Genomic DNA, 10,323 nt, shown 5'->3' with positions numbered 1-10,323 from the left:
CTAACTTCAAATAGCCATAAGATACTTGCTATGGTCGGTGGCCTAATATTGTCTCGTTTTGCTCCTGTCGGCCTCAAATAATGCTGCTCCCTCAAGCTCTGTTCATTTTATTGAAGTGTTTATTGATGCTGCAAAGTGCCACGCTTGGAAGCCTTTTCATCATGTCTGTGCTTACCATCAAACTTTTGGCCGATATTACCTGCTGAAGTGATATGGTGGCTGGGCGGCAGAAAAGCTGCTTAAAATACACGCAGGCTGAAGCCAAACTTTAAAATTTCCCAGGGGCCTTTTGGCTCTAATGAGAGCATGCTATAATTTGAAAAGACTAGCTTTTGAACTTCTATAAAAAAAACCGTTCAAGGCCAAGGTGCCGGTTGGTTTTGATGCCTTATTGCTGGAAGGGACAATGCTGTTTCTCAAAAATGCTCCCCATTTTGAAGCCATTCCTCCCGCCCTTCAAAATACTATGCTTTGGGACCAAACTGGGTGTGAGTCATGAAATACATTCCTAATGTGATTTTAGAATATATTCCAAGTAGGACGTTTGGTGGAAATTACTGTTCCAAGTTGCTTTTTCTTTCCCAAAGGGAAAGAAAGGGAACACCCTCCCATCAGATGTCAAGGAAATAAACAACTATCTGACTTTTAGAAGACATCTGAAGGCAGCCCTGTTTAGGGAAGTTTTTAATGTTTGAAGTTTTATTCTGTTCTTAATGTTCTGTTGAAAGCTGCCCAGAGTGGCTGGGGAGACCAAGCCAGATGGGTGGGCTAGAAAATAATAGTAATAATAATAATAATAATAATAATAATAATAATAATAATAATAAAGATCTATGGATCCAGTAGGATTGTCCTCCTGATGAGAACCCTATGATAAGGTATAAAGGTAAAGGGACCCCTGACTATTAGGTCCAGTTGTGACTGACTTGAGTTGCAGCGCTCATCTCGCTTTATTGGCCGAGGGAGCCGGTGTACAGCTTCCGGGTCATGTGGCCAGCATGACTAAGCCACTTCTGGCGAACCAGAGCAGTGCACAGAAACGCCGTTTACCTTCCCGCCGGAGTGGTATCTACTTATCTACTTGCACTTTGACGTGCTTTCGAACTGCTAGGTTGGCAGGAGCAGGGACAGAGCAACGGGAGCTCACCCCGTCGCGGGGATTTGAACCGCCGACCTTCTGATTGGCAAGTCCTAGGCTCTGTGGTTTAACCCACAGTGCCACCTGCGTCCCCCATGATAAGGTATAGTTCCTGACTATTGCTCTAGTATAAGATGTGGTAAGGACCAATCGACCTGGATGGCTTAAAAAGTAGTTATGACCAATTGTTGGAGAAAAAGACTACCATGGACTACTAGACATAAGAGAGTTGTTAGGAGACCACTGTTCCCTTCATGGAGTGACCATTCCCAGAGTGTTTTAACACTTTTCTTTTTGAGCGGAATAGATACGACATTATTTCCTTCTTTTTTAAACAGCAAAGTCTGAAACTCTGCAGAAGTAATTAATCCTACATCAGTTTCAATTAGTTTCATTGGTCGCCCTCAGTGACATAATCGTGTTGCTCAATCTGATTGGTTCTATGTGACATCTCCTGTTTTTAGGCTGGGGAGATCTGATGGTGGTGATGGGATCTCACTTTTGAATGTTCTGAATCTTCCGACTAAATTAAAAGTAGATAAAACAGAAAAAAGTATATACTAATAATAATTTTCTTTTTTAAAATAAAAAACCCCATTCATTATTCTAAGCCTAGCTCCAGCTTTCCACTTGGCATTTGAAAAGTTTTGGGTTTTGTTTTTTTTATAGTCATGTATTTTCAATTTTAATATGCTGCTCTGTTTATTGTGAAAATAGGTTGGGACTTATTTGCACGCTTGTGTGTTTAAAGAGACGTTTGCCTGCCCTTGTAAGCAAAGGGATTTCTAAAATACCAGCTCTGTAGATGCCTCTTCAACCATTTGTGAAGAATGGACTTATATACCGTATTTTTTGCTCTATAAGATTCACTTTTTCCCTCCTAAAAAGTAAGGGGAAATGTGTGTGCGTCTTATGGGGTGAATGCAGGCTGCACAGCTATCCCAGAAGGCAGAACAGCAAGAGGGATTGCTGCTTTTACTGCGCAGTGATCCCTCTTGCTGTTCTGGCTTCTGAGATTCAGAATATATTTTTTATTGTTTTCCTCCTCCAAAAACTAAGTGTGTCTTGTGTGTCTTATAGAGCAAAAAATACAGTATATGTAGAGCGCAAAGCCAGTTTCTCATTTTCTCATTTTCCCTTTTCTAAATTTTGGTTGACAGTAGAAATATTAAACGCCTTTCTTGGGGGAGCTTAAGGAAAAAGAGACCCACCCACCACAAAGCTTTTCTGTTTTAATCATTCTCTCTGTCTTCCGCCACCCACCTCTTCTCCCGTTCCTGGTTGGAGCTCTCGTGCCAAGTTACCTAGTGTTTAATCAACAGCCTAATGTGGTAACACTTTTGCAACAATGATTCTTCACTTATCAGACTGTCTGGAGCCGGGCTCCATCAAGCAGTTTCCTTTCTATTTAACACCTTAATGATCCTCCTGACAAAACAATGTGTGTGCGTTTGTGTTTCTCTGTGTAGAAGGGGGAAATGGATCCTCAGAGGTGGGAATCATTACGGGACAGACATGCACAATTGCTTCTGGTGCCAGATTTTGTTACTCCAAATAAGCAGAATTAAAGCAAACACTTTTCTCTTCTACGGTTACATAGCAAGTTTCTCGAGGTGGTTTTAGGGCAAATGGATTAGAAGACATTTGCTCTACGTGGGGCTTCCTTTGAAGGTCACCTGGAAACTACAACTAATCCAGAATGCAGCAGCTAGACTGGTGACTGGGAGCGGCGGCCGAGACCATATAACACCGGTTCTGAAAGACCTACATTGGCTCCCAGTATGTTTCTGAGCACAATTCAAAGTGTTGATGTTGACCTTCAAAGCCCTAAACGGCCCCGGCCCAGTATACCTGAAGGAGCGTCTCCACCCCATCATTCAGCCCGGACACTGAGGTCCAGCTCCGAGGGCCTTCTGGTGGTTCCCTCACTGTGAGAAGTGAGGTTACAGGGAACCAGGCAGAGGGCCTTCTTGGTAGTGGCGCCTGCCCTGTGGAACGCCCTCCCATCAGATGTCAAGGAACTAAACAACTATCTGACTTTTAGAAGACATCTGAAGGCAGTCCTGTTCAGGGAAGTTTTTTAATGTTTGATGTTTTATTGTGTTTTTAATATTCTGTTGGGAGGCACCCAGAGTGGCTGGGGAAACCCAGCCAGATGGGCGGGGTATAAAAATAAATTATTATAATAAATTATTATTAATTGTGGCCTCGACACGCAGCCTGTAAGTCAATGGGATCAGGCAGTAGGGTCAAATTTGCACACAGCAATGGGGCAAATTGTGGCACAGATTGAGGCATAGTTATTACAGTGGTACCTCGGGTTAAGAACTTAATTCGTTCTGGAGGTCTGTTCTTAACCTGAGGTACCACTTTAGCTACTGGGGCCTCCTGCTGCCGCCACGCTGCTGGCACGCGATTTCTGTTCTCATCCTGAAGCAAAGTTCTTAACCCGAGGTAATATTTCTGGGTTAGCAGAGTCTGTAACCTGAAGTGTTTGTAACCCAAGGTACCACTGTATTTATATTTTTTATAATTATTTATGCAATTGAATACCAGTTGTTGGGATTCACAGGCGGGCAGAGTGTTGTTACACTCAGGTTTCCCATGGGCCTCTGAGTGGCCACTGTGAAAGCAGGATGCTGGCCAAAAAGGCCATTGGCCTGATCCAGCAGCCAACCTCTTCTTATGGTCTTTTTGCTGGTTCTCTTTCTCTCTCCTGTGTTAAGTGTACAGTGGTACTTAATTCGTTCCGGAGGTCCGTTCTTAACCTGAAACTGTTCTTAACCTGAAGCACCACTTTAGCTAATGGGGCCTCCTGCTGCCGCCGCGCCGCCGGAGCATGATTTCTGTTCTTATCCTGAAGCAAAGTTCTTAACCTGAGGTAATATTTCTGGGTTAGCGGAGTCTGTAACCTGAAGCGTATGTAACCTGAGGTACCACTGTGGTAATTTAACCCACTGAAATTGTAAATGCTTGTATGCATTACTGTGTGTTTAAATCTGATTGGTTGGTAACTGAATTCTAGAGAGTTCTCTAGCAGTTCTCATGGGATTGGCTAACGTTGGTCACATGGGAGGTATCTAGCAAAGGAGAGACTCCATTTTATGTGAGGCAAGGTGACTGTTTTAGAATCCACTGTGAACACTGCTAAGTTGAATAGAGTGCTGTTTCTCTGTTTGGAAGAAAGAGAGCAGAGCTCTAGGAGAAGGTAAAAGTAGAAATTTCTCATAGGAGCTGCAAGGCATGGCCTAACTGAGATACAGAAGGCTGAATGCTGAGCTTTGGAAAGAGAGGAAAATACAGTTGTTTGGAATTTAGAAGAAGAGACAAAACTCATGCTTACAGAAGCATGCGACTGTAAATACGATGTTTTCAAAGAAAGGTTCCGGTCATGCATATGATTTGAGCTCCTTAGCTGCGATTTCACTACCCTTACTTCAACACCCCACTCTTTCTACATCAAATGTGTTACCATAAAGCACCAATGCTGCAGCAAGCAAAGGCTCTAGCAGCTCAGCCAGCTGCTTGTGGCTGGAAAGCCAGACAGGATGTTTGTGACTGTTGCCATGGGAACAAAGGGGCAGTCCATTCTGTACTGAGCACCGGATGTTAGCTCAGTGTGTGTGTGTCATATGACCCGTACTGGATGTACTTGGGAGGAGTTTTTTCTTGCTGTTGTTGAGTGCAGACATGATTCTCTGTACTGATGTAAGAGGCAGAAATAAATGATGTAAATAGTTTTCTGTCTGCTTCTTTCCCCTCCCTGGGGACACCAAAGGGGAGAGAGGAAGAACGGTGTGTTCCTCTCATACATCTGAGAAGAATCGCCGGACCTCGCCTGCTTATCAGCAGAGGTTGGGAGACGCGGGGAGGTCGACAGGAATATCTGCCGGTGCCTGCTTGTGGCACATTCCTCTGACCCAGGCAGAATTCCAACAGTGGCAGCCTTCGGATGGTTGCGATTCATCGGACATCTGCATGAGAGGCTGGTGGATTGTCCTCCTCAGCTCCAAGGAGGAAGAGAAGCGTCTGAAAGAAGCTAGAGGCTCCACAGACAGCTGATGGAAAGAAGAGGTGTTTTCCAGAGCAACAAAGTTCAAGGTATGCTGCATTTCGGGCTAAAAGTGTGAACGCAGGAAGATTAATTCCCTGGTTCACGGAGCTGCGTTTCAAAGAAAACAAGAGCTCCGGAGGAAGAGGCCTGCAGCTTGAAGGCTGAAGCCTGCATTCCACAAATTTTTGTGGTAGATAAGATGTCCTATTGAAATGCATTGTTGCTAGGTAACGGTCCTGGAAAATTACTGGCAAAGGGGCTGGACTCTGAGAGTAAGCCTGGGAAAGCGAAACAAAATCAGAGAATGTTTCGGCTACAAGGTTTACGAGCTCTTGGAAGGGACTTTTCAATAGCAGCCTGAGTTTAGCTGCCAGGTGCAAAGAGCGTAAACAATTTGCAGTTTGCTGCGTGAGAAAGGAAAAAAACAACTGTTGGATTTTACAGTTTGTTTGAATTGTGGGCTGGAGGCTTGGCTTCAAGATGGATGCCACGAAAGGGGGAGGTTTGCCTTGCCCTCCTCCCTTAACCAGTGACAATTATTCATCTTGGTCTGTAAAGATGAAGGCCCTGCTGCAGAATCAGAGGCTTTTTGATGTAATTGAAAACCCCATCCCTGCAGCACCAACCAGAGGTTGGGAATCACGGAATGTAAGGGCCAGGACTGCTATAATTCTGTGTGTCTCAGATGATCAATTGGTGCATGTTCAGCATTTAGAAAATGCGAAAGAGGTATGGGACACGCTGCGTACAACGCATCAGAGAGATGCTGGTTCTTCAGCGTTGCTGTATTTTGAGAAATTAACCAATCTGAGACTTGCGCCTGATGGAGATGTTCAAGCGCACCTGACAGAAATGAAGTTTCTGCGTCAACAGATGGTGGAACGCAATTTCCGTCTTCAGGAGGAAGTGTTTTGCTTCATGATGATAAACAGCCTTAGCCGCACCTACAAGGTTGTTGCCAGTCAGCTTGGTTCCCTACCGGCCGCGCAGCTGACCGCGGAGAGAGTTTGTGCTGTGGTCCTGAATGAACACGACAGACTTGCTGCACTGGAAGAAAAAGTCAGGGGGAGGGAAGAACAGAGTTCTAATTCCCCCACTGCTGATGCTACTGGAGAGCATGGTGTAGCATTGAGTGCTGTCCGATGCTACAATTGTGGACAGACTGGGCATCTACAGCGAAACTGTAAGAAGCCGCGCCAGTCAAGAGGAGCAAAGAGCAGCTCTACGAAGCCTCAGGCGTCAGGCAAAAGCCGTACCAAGTGCCAGGTGAAACCTGCAAAGGCTATGATGGCGAAAGGAACCACGCCAGATGTTGGGAACTCGTTCATAATTGACACGGGCGCAACGGTTCACATGTGCCCGCACAGAGGACTGTTTTCGACGTTGAAGAAGCAAAGCTTCACTGTGAAACAGGCCAACGGTCAGGAGTTGGAAGCGACTGGAATTGGGACTGTGTATCTTGAGAGTCTGAACTTGACTATAAATGATGTTTACCTGGTTCCAGAACTGAGATTTAATCTGCTGAGCGTGTCGCAGATTGCAAAGAAAGGACTGAAACTGTCCTATGATGCTAAAAGCTGCAAGATCTACAAAGATGGAGAACTGTTTCTTACTGCCAAAGAGAAAGATGGACTGTATTTGTTGACCTTTGATCAAAGTGATTACATGAAATGTAATTCTTCTGTTTCTAACGAAATCTCTCTTGCAGGTGTGACCAGTGTGAGCACCAAGACCAAGAAGGTCAACAGAGCATTTCAGCGGGTGTATGCTGATGTGATTGGTCCTCTAGAACCATCTAGAGGCGGTGCACGATTTTACCTTGTGTGTGTGGATTGTTTCACTAATTATTCTTGGGTTTATATGATGGAGAAACCGCAAGAAACTTTAGAAAAGTTTCAGGAGTTTTGTGACAAGGTTAAAATTATGCATGATGCTAACATTGATTGTCTTTTCACAGATGAGAAGCAAGTTTTTCTGTTACAGAAGTTTCAGAAGTTCCTGGATGGAAAAGGGATAGACCACAAAGTGGCAGTTTCGCAAGAAGCGTGGAACAGGGGGGTCTGTGTAAAAGTGAACAAAGAATTGCAAAAGGGGATGAATGCGCAATTGCTGAGTTCACATTTGCCACATGAATATTGGGCCGAATCGCTAGCGTCCTATCTTCATGTGTGGTTGAGAAAGGTCTCAACAGAGTTGGGATGTTCTCCTTTTGAGAAGCTGTTCAATAGAAAACCTTCTGTTGCCTATTTTAAGGTTTTCGGGTCTCATGTGAGAACAGATGCTCCAGGTGGTGTAAAGAATGCCAGAGGCATTTTTGTGGGATATGAAAAGGGTCTCTACAGAGTAATTTTGTCTGAATCTGGTCAGGTGATTCTCACAAAGTTCCTAGAGAGTGCTCCAGAGCAAGAGCGGGTTGTAGAACAGACATTTCCCACAGGAAACGATTCTGATGATGATGATGATGATGAGTTTGATCTTATTGAGTTCAGTAGTACTGATGATGACAGCGATAGCTCAGACAGCTCAGTTGTCACAGTCATTGAGAGGAAATCTCACATAATGACTAGACCCTCAGAAGAGGAGGATGAACCATTGATTAAGCTTAGTACTGGTTCTCCAGAGAGTTCAGAGGCTGAACCAGAAAGCAGAGAAGATCAGAACCTCTTACGTAGGTCTGAGAGAGCAACGAAGGGTGTACCACCCAAGAGGTATTCAAAGGAGTTTGCTAACCTTGCATATGTTGCTATTGTAAACGACCAAGGACAGATTAAAGCTGTGTCTGAGTCAGAGACAAAGGCACAACAGAGAGTTGTTAACCGAGGTAATGCGAAGTCACACAACCAGAGAGGTACATTGGTTAAACCAGTGGCGGGTAGTTCCAAGGGTGGAACTGAAACAACAGGGGAATGTTATAAATATAACAACTGTTTGTTTTCTTCTCTGGATGACGCTTTGCTCGCAGCACACATTGATACTTTAGGGGGAGTATGTTACCATAAAGCACCAATGCTGCAGCAAGCAAAGGCTCTAGCAGCTCAGCCAGCTGCTTGTGGCTGGAAAGCCAGACAGGATGTTTGTGACTGTTGCCATGGGAACAAAGGGGCAGTCCATTCTGTACTGAGCACCGGATGTTAGCTCAGTGTGTGTGTGTCATATGACCCGTACTGGATGTACTTGGGAGGAGTTTTTTCTTGCTGTTGTTGAGTGCAGACATGATTCTCTGTACTGATGTAAGAGGCAGAAATAAATGATGTAAATAGTTTTCTGTCTGCTTCTTTCCCCTCCCTGGGGACACCAAAGGGGAGAGAGGAAGAACGGTGTGTTCCTCTCATACATCTGAGAAGAATCGCCGGACCTCGCCTGCTTATCAGCAGAGGTTGGGAGACGCGGGGAGGTCGACAGGAATATCTGCCGGTGCCTGCTTGTGGCACATTCCTCTGACCCAGGCAGAATTCCAACAAAATGTCCCCAAAGCGGTTCACAAATTATTAAAATTGGCATTAAAATTATTGGGCCTTTTCCCACAACTTGCCAGTAGCTGGGGAGGATTAGGACTCTCCTTATGTTCCTATTTATTTATTTATAAAATATTGTGATGGATGATCCCAACAGGCCATGAGCATTTTTTTAAAAAAGTTGTACTTTGTCCATCTATTTAAGAAATAGTTTTTTACCACGTAATCCTAAAGTTCTCTTAGGGTGGTATTCGGCTAGGTTATACTCAGAGCAGACCCACTGAAATTAATGAACATGACTAAGCTGGGTCTACTCTGAGTAAAATTTAGTCAACTTCATGTTCATGTTATTTGAATGAGAATTATGGTAAAGGGCTTGGCTGTCCATTCTGCCTCCCCTCCACCCCACTTCAAGGTTCTGAAGATTTAAAGAGCAACAAACAATTTTATGTGCAATTCATCCAAGCATATCTTTATTTGCTATAAAAGAGAAAATAGCTTGAGGAACAAAAAAATGGGGGGAGCGGGGGATAACACATAAAATCCAGTATAGAGGAGGATTAAAAAAAATGTGGTAAATAAATAAATAACCAAAAATAATATGGAGGAAACTGTAAAATAATAATGATGATGATGATGGTGTTTATCAAACCATTTTTATACAATGGCCATTTAAAAGCAATAAATACTTCCGAATAATTCATGGATTAGTGCTAGATGAAATACATTTTTCCTAGTAAAGGTCTTCTTCCTGACGTTTCAAATGAAGTTGTTTCCACTCTTCCCGGCTATTGATTACTAAATTGTGTAAATCTTAATCCAGAGACGTGGGGGTTGGGCCCAGAGTATGCTCATCAATTTCTTTCTCTCAGGGAATAATGGCTATGTTTAGAAAGGGGGAAAGAAATTTAAAAGCCATTTCCCTATACAGGCGTACCTTGGTTCGCGAACGCCTTGCGACTCGAACGTTTTGGCTCCCGGACGCCGCAAATGTTCCGATTTGTGAACATTCTTTGGAACCCAATAGTCTTCTTCCCAATCAGAATTTGTGCCTTGATTTTCAAATGTTTTCGGAAGTCGAACAGACTTCCGGAATGGATTCTGTTTGAGAACCAAGGTACGACTGTACATTCCTGTGAGTGAATTTTGGCTCTTGATGTACTCTACTGGAAAGCCACATTGACTCCATGGCCACCCACTTCCTAGTTAATGATGTTTCCATGTCACCACCAGATGATAGCCTCATGCCTCCTCTTTTAATGTAAGCAGGACTTTGCATGCAATTGCCCTTGAAAATATCCCCCAAACCTCAACTCATTTCAATGTGCTGGGCTGGATCTCTAAGAACATAAGGAGAACCTGATGGATCAGAGCAAAGGACCATTTAAGCCACCATCCTATTCTCACAGTGCTCAGCCAGATGTCTATGGGACACACTGTGCTGGACCCGAGGGTAACCCGAGCAACACGGTCCAGGTCCGGTTCCGAATCCAAGGGTTCCGCGAGGAGTCAGTCCGACAGGGCCAAGGCAGGACACGAGGCAGGTTACCAGGCTAGGTCAGGCACAGGGTCTCAGGCAGGTTCCAGCAAGCAGCAATGTTGCTCCTGCAACCTGGGGCGGGGTCCGACAGCCTTTTATCTTTGTCGGGGTAACGGCCGGTCCTGATCCCCCGGCG

At 44.4% G+C, this 10,323-nt stretch overlaps 1 long non-coding RNA gene across 1 annotated transcript in view; it reads left to right on the top strand.

The window, feature by feature from the left end:
• The first annotated feature begins 4,253 nt into the window (after nucleotides 1-4,253).
• The window catches only part of LOC308475483, a 77,712-nt gene continuing 71,642 nt past the window's right edge, over nucleotides 4,254-10,323 (top strand). The window contains exon 1 of the long non-coding RNA XR_013985248.1: nucleotides 4,254-4,346. This is a non-coding gene — a long non-coding RNA (uncharacterized lncRNA). The remainder of the gene's footprint in view (nucleotides 4,347-10,323) is intronic.

The sequence above is a fragment of the Podarcis pityusensis genome (assembly GCF_964106645.2).
Source record: "Podarcis pityusensis genome assembly, chromosome: 4".
Lineage (NCBI taxonomy): Eukaryota > Metazoa > Chordata > Lepidosauria > Squamata > Lacertidae > Podarcis > Podarcis pityusensis.
The sequence above is the reverse complement of the archived record's forward strand: the minus strand, read 5'-3'. Positions and strand labels throughout refer to the sequence as shown.